The sequence below is a fragment of the Natrix helvetica genome, assembly GCF_964273705.1.
Source record: "Natrix helvetica genome assembly, chromosome: 3".
Lineage (NCBI taxonomy): Eukaryota > Metazoa > Chordata > Lepidosauria > Squamata > Natricidae > Natrix > Natrix helvetica.
In genome coordinates, this window is record NC_138549.1 from 157,208,460 (window position 1) to 157,222,639 (window position 14,180).

Below are 14,180 nucleotides of genomic sequence, written 5' to 3' on the forward strand. Positions count from 1 at the left end.
TGTGCCTCATTTGCAGGGCGTACAGACACCCCCACCTGATAAAGGAAGATTATCTGATGAATTTTTAAAGCTCATTTACTGCACAAGATAAACATGAATTTTTGTTAGCATCATTTTTTAAAGTTTTCTTCTCAAGTTAGCAAGATGGATATGTGTATGATTTTATAAAAACGTATTGCTCAAAATGATTGAGAAATAGATGGGCCATTTTTGCATGACTCTCAAATAACAGGAAACTAATAAAATATAACATACAGTTAACATGAAGAAATCTAGACACTGCAATGAAACATTGTGCATAGTACATAGTACAACACATTGAAGCCAACTGTATCTATTGAAATAAAATTAAAAATCTATTAATGACATAAACCAACTTAAAACTTCTCTTTCCATTCCAAATTACAAACCATGAAGGCTTCACGGTGCTCATTTGAATGATAAAAACGAAGAAATATATTAGTGCAGGTTAAGATCAGTGTAGCATCTGGCAAGAGAAGCTCTAGAGAATTATAAAATTTCATGCTTTCATAATAAAAGGATGAAAGATTTGGTGGAAGACTTGGGGAAGTTAAAATAAATGAACGTGAAGGAGCCGTAGCAGCTTGACATGACAGAATCCAAGGATAGAAAGACCAAAGGCGTAGTTTGGAGGAAGAAGAAGAAGAAAGGATTAAGAGGCCCAAATTAAATGCCACATTAATATGACTTGTACATTAATAGAAATTCACAGAAGGTAAATGAATTCTGCTTGGTAGTTGCAGAAAAATATTTTTAGAGCTTATTATTTTTGTCTCCCCAGCTGCTGCAAATGCAAAGGTAAATTATTAAAAAAGAGGCACTTTTAAGCACGTCATGGAGTTTTAATCACCCACATAGTGAATAACTCTTCTGTCTCCCAACTTCTGCGATCAATTCCAAAGAAATCGTTCCTAAATTATACTTGAACATAGATACATAGTGAGCTTCCAATGAGTTGAATTAATTTAATTTTAATTTAATTTATAGACCGCCCCCTCTCCCCAAAGGGACTCGGGGCGGTGTACAGACCACAAATAAAACAATATACAAAACTTAGATAATTATAAATACCCATTAAAACAAATTAAATGATAGGCTGTACAGTATAGTTAAAAAATTAAAACAACCTAAAAAATCTATCCCTAGAAATTTAAAATTTAAAATACAGGCTAGAGGGACACAAAAACTACAGTTAGGCCAGGCCAGCTAAGTTGAACAGGTGGGTCTTAAGTTTATTACAGAAGGAGCGGAGATCGATCGTTATTCTAATGTTGGGGGGGAGGTCATTCCAGAGGGTCGGGCCCATCACAGAGAAGGCCCTACTCCTGGGCGTCGCCCGCTGGCACTGCCTAGTGGACGGCACCCGGAGGAGTCCTTCCCTGTGAGAGCGAATCGGCCGCAGGGATATATGGGGCAGGATGCGATCCCACAGGTAGCTAGGTCCTGTGCCATGGAGCGCTTTAAAGATGATAGTCAACACCTTGAAATGCACCTGAAAAGCCACAGGTAGCCAGTGCAGCCCGCGCAGGAGAGGTGTTACATGGGAGTATCTGGTACCTCCCATAATTGAATTAAAAGAGACATTTAAAGTATAGGAAATGGTAAATTGGTGTAACTGCGTTAAGCCACTGTGTTCTCTTCGCTGACGATGTAAAACTATTCAACACCACCAACAATGCTGCTACCCTACAAAAAGACCTTGAGTATGTGTTAGAATGGTCAAACAATTGGCAACTCCAAATCTCAACCAACTAATGCTCTCTCTTACACATTGGCAAAAAAAAAAAAAAAAAAAAAATCAGGACACAAAATACAAGCTGGGCGGATATGACCTCGTAGACGACCCCCACTTTGTCAAGGACCTTGGAGTACTCATCTCAAATGATTTAAGTACCAGAGCTCACTGTAACAGCATTAGCAAAAAGGCATTAAGAGTTGCGTAACTTCTTCTCCTGTAATATTGTAGGTAATATGCCCAAACTAGGGCATACAAAATTTTTGCGAGACCAGTTCTTGAATACAGCTCATCTGTCTGGAACCTGCAGTGCATATCAGACATTAATATAATTGAATGAGTCCAGAGGTATTTCTCGAGAAGAGTCCTCCACTCCTCTGCTAGCAACAGAATATCTTACGCCATCAGACTTAAAATTTTGGGCATACACAACTTAGACCTTGGCTGTCTTCGATCTGACCTAAGTGTAGTACATAAAATTATCTTCTACAATGTCTTATCTGTCAATGAATAATTCAGCTTCAAGCACAACAACACATGAGCACACAATAGATATAAACTTATGGTAAACTGCTCCAAACTTGATTGCAGAAAATACAACTTCAGTAACAGAGTTGTCAATGCCTGGAGTGCACTACCTGACTCTGTGGTTTCTTCCCCAAATCCCCAAAACTTTAACCTTATACTGTCTACTGTCGACCTTCCCCATTCCTAAGAGGTATTTAAGACCCGAGCATAAGTGTACCAGCGTGCCTAACATCCCTGTCCTAATATTCCCTTGTATTTGTATTCATTTCATGTATTCATAATCATGTTTATACTTATACCTGTTATCTAATCCATGTTTGATGAAATAAATAAATAAATTAACCCACTAAGAGATACACCAGAACACTATTATATAGAGCAGGGGTGTCCAAACTTGGGAACTTTAAGACTTGTGGACTTCAACTCCCAGAATTCCCCAGCCAGCTGGCTGGGGAATTCTGGGAGTTGAAGTTCACAAGTCTTAAAGTTCCCAAGTTTGGACACCCCTGATATAGAGGAAATGAGAGCAACGAAGAGGCGTCTTTGTCTGCAATAGAAGAAAGAAAAAGAACTGAGTGACCTAAGAGAAGATCCAGGATAGTGACAGGTGAAAGGGAGAGCACAGGACTTTTCAACACATTTTCTAGTTTGGTCTTCTCTAGAAAAACCTATCTATGTTCAAATGGATTAAAGCAAAACAATTGGGAAAATAAGGGAGTGGTAACCAAAGGCAAATAAAGAGATAGCATGGAGCATCTGAGTAGCATGATAAATTCTTCTCTAGGACCAGACCAATTACATCGGAGTTTAGGTTTCAAGGGCTTGAACCACTCTGCTTAATTGTAGGTGTTCTCGGATGTCATCTCAGAACCTGTTTGTGTATTCTTTGAGAATTCATGGAAGATTGGTTTGGGACAAGGAATGGAGAAGGGCATGAGGAGGAGCAGGAGCAGGAAGAAGAAGAAGAAGAAGAAGAAGAAGAAGAAGAAGAAGAAGAAGAAGAAGAAGAAGAAGAAGAAGAAGAAGAAGAAGAAGAAGAAGAAGAAGAAGAAGAAGAAGGGGGAGGAGGAGGAGGAGGGAGAGGAAGAGGAAGAGGAGGAAGAAAAAGAAGAAGAACCTGGCTAATTACAAAGCCAATCATCTTAACAATGATATCATGCAAAACTCTGGACCGCTTTGTCCCAAAGTTGCTTTTTCATGAGGCAACTGGACTCTCTGGTTTATCTTTAAAGACATTTCATTTCAGTTGAAGAGGCTTCTTGCATGAGAAGCGAAACATCTTCAAAGAAAAACCAGAAGCCTCATGAAAAAGGTAACAGTGTGGAGGTGTTTGGCCACTGATTCTTCTGGGATCTTCTTCCAACCCTTCAGGTGAGCCTCAGTGATCTTCCATTAATACATTTTGCTTTTTTTCAGATTAGATGTACTCAAAAATTACAGAGTATGATCAGTACAATGACATTTTGGCTTGGTCCATGTTTTTAGAAACCTTCGTTTAGAATGCTTCATTCCAAAAGTTAGTAAATAGTGATGCAGCCTCAAAATACTAAAACTTGATTTTGGGGTAGGTAATATTTCAGTGTACATAGATTATTGATCCACAAAGAAGAAAATAAAAGGAGATATCAATAAAAGATGAATATTGAAAGAAAGCAAACCTAAAAGATAATTCTGTTCATAAACCTACAAATATCTGTTCTGAAAGAAGATAAAATAATTCAGCTTTAGAGGTAAGGGGACCAATAATTCAGAATGAACAAAGGAAGCTCAAACCTAAATCATATATTTTGCGCTTTGGGAAATATAGAAAGTATTAGACATTTAGCTGTGTAACAGTTGCAGTTGGATGTGTTCAACACCGCTGAATTATGAGAGAAGCAAGTCCTTCTTCAAATGTCAGTCATGGAATTTGGTACTGCAAAATTCAGTGCCCATTGCTAAGTTACCTTGCAACTGAGACAGCCTTAAAAGGGACTATCTCAGAACTGCTTGGGTCTACCTCGTGCCTGTGCTCTGCCATTGTTTGGTACCACTCTGCCGTGAACCCTGGGGTTCAATTGAATACTCCTAGAATTCCCGAGTTGGCTGGGGAATTCTGAGAGCTGAAGGCCATACATCTTCAAGTTTCCAAAGTTGAGTGGAAAATAAAATAAATGATGCAATCTATATTATCTAAATAACCTTTCAAAGTCCCTGTTCAAAGCATTACCATTATCAAGGACAGTCACAAAGGGAGTGGCCCTTGGTTATTACAGCTTTAACCCCCTATCTTTACACACAGGGTAGTAGCCAAATAGAGATGGAAAGTGGGCCACCAGGTGATCTCTCCTCTATTCTGCATCATGAAAGAAACATTTTGTCGGAGGAAGATGATATATTCAACATTCACCTGAAGTGAGAACTAGACCTGCTCAGCAGCTCTTTAAATATGTTATTGTGGAAAGGCTTTGTACTTTTTTTTAAAGAAATGTCTTAGAATTCATTGATAGGCTTAACCTGACATTAGTAAAAAAAAAATCTTTTTGTAAAATTTATTACTCTATATTTCTTGCTCCATCTGTCTTTCCAAAGTATCTTTAGATAGATACATATTTGAATAAATGGTAATTCAGGAACATATGCCTAATTTGAAAGCACTGTCCAAATTACAAGAGAAAGATGTGTTTTGAGGGCTCACTGAAACCCATAGATTAATTACATCCTCTGATTTCCCTGAACTTTAGCTGTTTTATGCTCCCTTTAAGTCTTCTAAAACTATATCAGAGGATTTCACAAAGGCCAGAGCCCTCTGGCAAGGAATGATAAGTCATGCACCATTGTAAATATCATCGAACTTAAATTCAGGTTTGAACTAAAAAAGAAGACCAATTCCTGATCAATAGCAATAACATTTTGCTCAGAATAGCTTACGAATTTGGAACTCTCTCAAGTGAACTCCATATACGGATACCACAGACATGTATACCAAGTAAACATCTTTGTACTTAAGAGTTTCAAAGTCATCTTACACTTGAGTAATTTAAATGACACATCTCAAGTTGAGAGAGATTTAACTTCATCTAATGGTTCATCTAATGGTTATTTCAATTCTCAGTAAAATATGTTGGAAGAAATGTCCTTCTGGGATCAGTTCCAAGTGGGGGAAAAAGACACTGGAAACATGGAAGCTTCTTGGAAAGATGGTTTTAATGGTGGACAGGACCACAAGGTTGGAGGTCCTGGGGAAAAAGGTGATCACATGCTTCAAGATGTTGGGTGAAGAAAAAAAGGACTGAGAATCATGATCACGTGAAGTGTCAATACCACTTTATAATGCCTTGATAAGGCCACACTTGAAATGCTGCATTCAATTTTGGTCACCATGATGTAGAAAAGATGTGGAGACTCTGGAGAGAGTGCAGAGAAGAGCAACAAAGATGATTAGGGGACTGGAGACTAAAACATATGAAGAACGGTTGCAGGAAATGGGTATGTCTAATGAAAAGAAGGACAAGGGGAAACATGATAGCAGTGTTCCAATATCTCAGGGGTTGCCACAAAGAAGAGGGAGTCAAACTATTCTCCAAGGCACCTGAGGGTAGAACAAGAAGCAATGGGTGGAAACTAATCAAGGAGAGAAGCAACTTAGAACTGAGGAGAAATTTCCTGACAGTTAGAACAATTAATAGGTGGAATGACTTTTCTCCAGAAGTTGTGAATGTCCCAACACTGGAAGTCTTTAAGAAGATGTTGGATAGCCATCTGTCTGAAACAGTATAGGGTTTCCTGTCTAGGCAGGGGGTTGGACTAGAAGACCTCTAAGGTCCCTTCCAACTCTGCTATTGTATTGTATTGTATTGTATTGTATTGTATTGTATTGTATTGAGATGCTGAAAGTCCCTGGTTTTATGCCCTCTCTGGCCTTTGATCTTCATCTTCTATTCTGATTGTTTGTCAGACTCCGATGGGCCCATGCAGGGGCAACTCTGTAAGCTGTGCTTTGAGACCAAGTTTGGTTGCCTTGCTGGCTGATGTAAATTTCCCAGGTCCCTTGTGGTGAGTTTCTGTAGAAGGCTAATCCTACCTTTGTTATGTAGAATACACTGACCCAGGCCTTTAATGGTGAATTTACAAAAGTGGGGGCTATTAAGAGTGAGTCCGTTTCCTGCCTAAAAACACGTTTCTCCATTTCTTATCCAGGAAAATATAATATTCTGCCTTTTTAATATTTCCTAGGATATTTCATTCTTGTAGGAGACGGGTGGATTCTAACTTCCTACAAATAGAATATTTTGGAGCTCACCCCCCCCCCCGTCATCTGATTCCTGATATAAATGATTTGCAAATGTTCATCTTGTCTTTGCTTTCTTCTGAGTTTTCTTTTAGTTTTTGATTTGTTTGTAGGCCTAGATAATTTTGATTTAGTCTTTTAAAAAAAATTGCCAAGCTTGCAATAAGGTGGAATATTTCTGTTCAGCATTTTACATACAAATTGAATAATAAAGGGGCAATTCCTTTCATGTAGCACAGCAAAGTCCATAATAAGAAGTGCCCATCATTAGCAGAATGTGTTCTTCCTTCTTCCCTGAGACCAAAGCTCGCACATCAATCTGGCCATTTCTAATGAGTTATAGAATAATGCTACATAGTCGAGACTTGCTGTCAGCCACTGCCTAATGGGTTTAGAGCAAGAAACGATCCTTCATTAATTAACCTTCAGTTTCTATGTAGATTTACTCATTGAGATGCAGGTAATTAAACCAAGGTCATTTCAAGGACCGGCAAGAGGAAAAAGCAGTGGAGTTAAAGGCAATAGAAACCTGGGTTCTAGAAGTCTTTTACTTTAATTTTAGCTCAAACCTTTTTTGAAGCTGTTCAGAAAATCCATTCTGATTTTAAGAAGAGGCTTTATCTTAACTAGCCAGGAATAACTTTTTGGACAACATCACGTTTTAAATGTAAAACTAAGGAAAAGAAATAGATGCAGGTTGATGTTGATGCCTTTTAAGGCAGTTGTAGGGGAGCATGTTTTAACATAAATGTGTCAAATAAATTAGAAAGGTTAACTCTGTTTTTAGCATTTTTTTAAAAAAAAATGTGCAGATAGGCACCAAAATGACTTTCCTTCAGGTTTTCCCTCCAAACATATTCATTTCCCATTAACCACAAAGAACATGATTTTGGAAGCCACCGTAGCTAAGCAGCAGAAGGTTGGGAAAACTTGTTCCAAGCCCTTTAAAGCAAAATTTTAATTATGTTCAAGTATAGATGCATATTAGAAACAACCCAACAAGTATGCAGGAGTAGCTTAGCACACTTCAGAAGGATATTTAGACAGTATCCATAGCTTAGCACAATAGTTTTCATCAAAAACCTACAGTCTTCAAATACTTGAAGGGTTGTCATAGGGGAAGAGGGTGTGGATTCATTCACCATTATTTCAATACAATACAATACAATAGTAGAGTTGGAAGGGACCTTGGAGGTCTTCTAGTCCAACCCCCTGCCTAGGCAGGAAACCCTATACCGTTTCAGACAAATAGCTATCCAACATCTTCTTAAAGACTTCCAGTGTTGGGGCATTCACAACTTCTGGAGGCAAGCTGTTCCACTGATTAATTGTTCTCACTGTCAGGAAATTTCTCCTCAGTTCTAAGTTGCTTCTCTCCTTGATTAGTTTCCACCCATTGCTTCTTGTTCTACCCTCAGGTGCTTTGGAGAATAGTTTGACTCCCTCTTCTTTGTGGCAACCTCTGAGATATTGGAACACTGCTATCATGTCTCCCCTAGTCCTTCTTTCTATTAAACTAGACATCCCAGTTCCTGCAACCGTTCTTCATATGTTTTAGTCTCCAGTCCCCTAATCATCTTTGTTGCTCTTCTCTGCACTCTTTCTAGAGTCTCCACATCTTTTCTACATCATGGTGACCAAAACTGAATGCAGTATTCCAAGTGTGGCCTTACCAAGGCATTATAAAGCGGCATCAACACGTCACGGGATCTTGATTTTATCCCTCTATTTATGCAGCCTAGAACTGTGTTGGCTTTTTTGGCAGCTGCTGCACACTGCTGGCTCATATTTAAATGGTTGTCCACTAGGACTCCAAGATCCCTTTCACAGTTACTACTACTGAGCAAGGTATCACCTATACTGTACCTGTGCATAGTGTGTATATTTCATAAACAGCTGCTGCAAAGAGTCCTCAACTTACAACCATTCAAAGTCACACTGCACTGAAAAGAGTGACTTACAACCCATCCTTACACTTGCAACCATCCCAGAATCCCAGACCACACGATCAGAATTTACCTGCTTAGCATCTGGCATGTATTCACAATGGTTGTGTGGGAAGCCACCCCCCCCCACTTCCTAGAAGAATGAAATATTTTGGGGAATATTTAAAAAAAGGCAGGATCAAATATTTCCCCTAAAAGAGAAACGAAAAATCTTAAGGGAGATAGAAACTCAGAGGTCCCAACTTCCTGTCCCCAGCAGATAAATGTGTGCCCATTAAGAAAGAACTGGGCCTATCTACAAAGCAAAAGACCTTCAGCTTCAGGGTGAAGGGATTAAGACATGACCCTCCCACAACTGACCAACAGGCAGAGGAAAAAGTTATCTATCCTAATGTAGACAGTGGGAGATTTGTAGTTTCACACTTGCAAGATTCTGTTAAAGTAGCCTTACAATAAGGTAATATTAGCTCATAATTCTAGCAACTGCCTAGTCTTCTTGGGAGGGTGTCAATAGGATTATTCTGCCCTGAAATTATTTTTCTCCCAAAATGGTTTTTCAGGAGTGTGATGGAATGTGCAGCTGAAGGAGAAGGTGCTTAGAAAAGTTGGCAATAGCAGTTCAGCTCCCCAGGGAAGCGTCAGCATATTCCAGAAAGAGGTCCCAGGAAAGTGACTGAGCAATCCTGAACTGATGGTGAGGGGAGGGGAGGAAAAGGTTCAGGGTAACCCCACTGTAGAATCTTCAATGATATATTTGTTAGGTTAGAAGGTTATAGCTTTAGCCTGGCAAGATTCTGCCTATTAAATGTGAGCAAATAAAGAAATGGACTTGAGTGGATTTCACAGTATCATCTCTGGGATTGGCCCATACATGGAGATTGAATTGTGCTGGATTTCCTCCTTACGTTTTTTTAAAGGTATCATTAATAGGAGATCTTCCATTTCCAAATTAATCCAGAAGGTTCTCCTTTCATTGCTAAAAGTAGGAGGATCGGTGAAGAAGAATTCGGCTTTAGTAGTGTAGAATGCCAGGTCACAAAACCCCATGGCTTTATCAGATACAAAGTTAGTTCAAGAAAGAAAAAGTGAGAGCTGTTCATTTTTAAAAGATGCTATGTTTTTTGAGATCTGGTCTCTGGAAGTATTCTCTTAGTCCTTGAAAAAGAAAAACCTGCACATAATATTCTCTGGCATTTTCTACCCTTACTGTGCCTGCCATTAATTCTGCTTGAAATAAAGGAGTTCAGCCACTGTGATATTTCTATGTCAAAGGCTGCAGACATTCAGTATATAAGTGGACATGAGATAACGATTGGTTTCTTCATTGCAAAGCAAATGGAAAAAATAATAAAAAGAAATCCCTCTTGGTGCAGTTGGTTATTGATGTATATATTCATAAAAAGTATGAATCAAAGTTTAGAATTTTAGGCCTGCGTTTGGGGTTTATCTTTCCTGCTTGTTTTTACCCCGTCCACTAAATCATTCGCAGAATAAAAATGGGTGCCATTAGCTGCAAAGTCTCCTGTTTTGAGAAGAAGACAACCCAGAATTAATGAAAGACTCTGGGCCTCAGGGAAGGGCTTGTTTCACACCATCCAAAATGAGATTTTGTGAATTACAGCATCAAGATCTATTTAGGGGTGTGGGTGGGGAGGGACACTAGTTCTGTGGAAGATACATCAGAAGTGAAAAGGATATCATTCAATTGCACTAGAAAACGGGAAGGGGCACACTAACGGAATTAAAATGTTGCTGTTTCCCCCACCTCACCCGTCCCTCCCTTACTCTGTGCAACACAGAATAACAATCATTTATTAAACTGATCGTTCCCGGGTCTCTTTCTTTCCAAACTTGTTAGCTATGCCTCTGCCAGAATTCCCTGACAGTATTGCCTTTGTCTGGTTGATCATTTTGGGAATTGCAGGATCTATAATTAGGCCGGCTAGGGAATTCTGGGAGTTGCAGTCTACACATCTTCAAGTTGCCAACGTTGAGAAACACTGTATTAGAGAATGCCAGATGATGAAAAATGCACTTAATGATCATGAGTAGTAGATCAGGTTGCAGTTTTCTAATTTTCATGTGCAACAGCTGCCATTTAGTTGTTACTTCCTCTTTAAAACTTTGCAAAGATGAAAAAGCTTGATATATCCTAGTGTTGTGGCCCGCCAGTGGATCTGGCAGCAGATTTGGACAGTGAGGAGGTTAGGGAGGAACACGGGCCAGTCCTTGAGTCTGGGGAAGGCTCTCATGAGTGCTCTGCTTCGGAGGCAGAGAGGCAGCCACGACTGTTTGATAGTTATTAGCTGCCTTCGGAGTCAGACATCAGTGGGGCAGAAGAACAGCTGGAGCCTGTTCTCAGTGTGCACGTGTGCAGAGCTGCCAGGAGAAGGGAGCAGCTAAGGAACAATGGTCGACTCGGAAATAAAGGCACAGGTGAATGGTGAATAGGGAATAAATAGGAGTGAAAGGAGGGTGGAGTTTGCAGGAGACAATTAGTTCAATTCATTAGGGTGAAGATCTGTTCCTGACTTCTTGCCAAATATTGTCTGCTACAGAGTAGCGTTTGGAAGATATCGGCTTGGCAGCTCTCCAAGCCTGATAAAGGTCTGTAGTTGTGAAATCTCTTGAAAGACTGTGGGCTGGGACTTTGCTGCAGAGGAATTCACTTTAAACTAAATAAAAAGGGTTTTATCAGGACGAGGAATCGGTTTCGTGCTTTTGGGAAGCCTAGGTCAGAACACTTAGCTCAGGGTTGTCAAACTCGCAGCATCGTGTTGCTTTCATGTGACATATTGTGAATTTTCCCCCTTTGCGGAGCTGGGGTGGGCGTGGCCTGTGCAGGATGCATCTGGCCCGTGGGCCACCAGTTTGACATCCCTTCTCTACAAAGTGTCATGACAGTTTGTAGAAGTTGTTAAGCTATGGAAGTGCAACTGTTTGGGTGGCTCTGCAATATAACCTTACACAGATGTGCCAGACCTCTTTTGGAAAGAAAACCCTCTCTTTTCCAAGCACAAATCCATAAAGAAGAAAGAAGGTGGCCTCAAAGTTTCCCATTAATAGTTGGACAGACAACACATTCAGCAGTTAAGACTCATGGGCTATGGGCCATTCCTAGCATAGGAAGCTATAAGTTCAATTTCTATTTAAAACATTGCAGTTATTTTCAATCTCAGTGTTTTAATTAGAGTATTTTTTTCCCATTGCACATGTTGAATGAGTGGCTGAATGAATGTTAACCTGGCAGAAAAGATCTGTTGATCATGAAATGATTGAATAAGCAGTCTGGATCCACAAAGTTAAAAACTTGTAACAGGTTACATGATTTATAAGGTGAAAAAAAACAGTGATTTGAAAGTTCTCACTATAGCCAATAGTTTGAAAGCAATACATATAAAAAGGTGATGCTCAGTGCAAATTCTATACAATGAGCCTAGTAAATTTCCTTGACTCTGTTTAATTTTAAAGCAACCTTTCATCAGAACTCCTAAGTGTGCATCCTGGCTGATTCTAGTTTATGTATTTTGAAGCTCTAATCACAAATGAACCCCTGGTTTACTCTTTGATATGATTTCCTTCCACTGTAATTCCAATATTGTAATTCTTTTTGTTTAACAATCCATTGTTTCATCCCAGTGAAGACCCAGTGGTCTTCAGGTATTGTGAAAGAGAACAAAGGAAATGTAATTCCTTAGATGTTTTAGCTCTATGGTTTTGTTGTAAGTTTTGTCCTTGGATAGACAATTTATTCACTAAATAAAGCAATTGGTGTTAACTCTCTAGAGCAAGGGGGGGGGAATCAAAATGTATAGATGTTACATCACTTCATTTTTACAGCTTGACTTCTGAAGGGATATTGAGACTTAAAAGTTTGTAGTGATTTTTGTTCACATTCAGTGTAATAAAAGCATTGTGATTTTTTAAATTGAAATGTTGCTCAAACCTTAACTCAAGCATTGTGTCTAGTTCTGCTCAAAGATGTAGATGAACAAACCAGAGCAAATTCAAACAATTAAAATGAGAATGATCTTGAAGATCAGAAACTAAATTGAAGAGAGAATGAGAGGATTGGATAATTTTAGCCTTGAGAAAAGATGACTTGAAGAGATGGGAAAGATTGCACGTAGAATGTGAAGGTTTGTTTTCCATAATTGCAAAATACAAAGCACAAAATAATAACTCTGTCTTAAGTTGATTGGCTGATTTTTCCTTGCAAACGTTGAGACAGAAGATGGATAGTTGGTTAACATGGGTGTTCTAATTTGGATTCCTTATATTGAGAAAGGAGTTAGACTTGATGGCCCCTTCCAACTCTATGACTGAGATTTTACAACTCCATAAAATCCATCTGATATATGTTCAGTCAATATAATAAGTGTTTCAAAGCTAATGCTGCCTTTCACAACGTAGAACCCTCTAAATGTGTTGTGATTTCATCCCCAGACTTTATAGTTTACCAGACTGTGAGAGAATCAAATTCCCGTCTATATGTGCTTGCTGGGAATGTAAGGAACTGAGTTCATAACATGTTTGGGGTGATCCTAGATGGGAAAAAAATAATAGTTGGAATGTAAAAACAAAAGAGTAGACATAACCTAGAATACACACCTGTCACCTTTTTGGGTAAATAACCTTATACAAAATGTAGAAAGACAAGTGGGATAAATTGCAAACTGCATCTAAATCAGTATTTCTTAACTTTGGCAATTTGAAGATGGGTGGACTTCAATTACCAGAAGGCTGGCTTGGGAATTTGGGAAGATGAAAGTTCATAACAATCTTCCAATATTTGAGGGGCTGTCATAGGGAAGAGGGATGGTCAACCATTCTCCAAAGCACCCAAGGACAGGACAAGAGATAACAGATGGAAGTTTATCAAAGAGAAATCCAATCTAGAATTAAGGAAAAAGTTCCTGACAATGAGGTCAATTTTGGAGTGTCTTGCCACTCTCCATCGCTGGAGGTTTCTAAGAAGCGATTAGACAGATTTGTCCGGAATGGAATATGGTCTCCTGCTTGAGGAGGAGGTGAGACTAGAAGACCTCCAATGTCACTTCCAACTTTACTATTCTGCATTCTGTAAATTGCCAAGGTTGAGAAACAGTGATCTAGATTATAACTTGGCAGAATATTTTATAGGTAGTACCTATTGCTTAACCTGCCACTGTTAAGAGATGACGTAACATTTGGGCATTCCACTAAGCCGGAATCAGGGGTGAAATGCTACCGGTGTGGATCAGTTTGCCCGAACTGGTAGTAAAAAAAACCTACTGATTCGCCCAAACTGGTAGTAAACCAGTTGAACCAGGTGAACTGGTATTTCTGACGATCAGCTGTGACACATGATTATAGTTATATTAGGATGTCCTGCTTTCTGGTTAATTTAAATTGTGTGGCACAGCGGATCCCCCCCTCGCTGTTCTACTTACCTGCGCCCATCCACCCAGATGTCATCACGTCTGTTTTTGACACTCTGCGCATGGACGTAAGGTCCTGTGCATGCATGGAGGTGGTGCGTGTGCTCACATTTGCAAACTGGCAGCGAAGGTAAGTAGATTTCAACCCTGGCCTGAATGTCTATAAATGTAAGATGATTCCTGTGCAACTACCCCACTTCATTGCCTTTACTGTTCTGAGCTTTTTAAAGGAATGCAAAATGATGGCAGTGGAGCAATTT

At 39.4% G+C, this 14,180-nt stretch overlaps 1 long non-coding RNA gene across 1 annotated transcript in view; it reads right to left on the reverse strand.

Annotated features, from left to right (window-relative positions):
* The window catches only part of LOC309388763, a 259,500-nt gene that overhangs the window by 184,472 nt on the left and 60,848 nt on the right, over window positions 1-14,180 (reverse strand). The gene's annotated exons all lie outside the window — the stretch shown is intronic.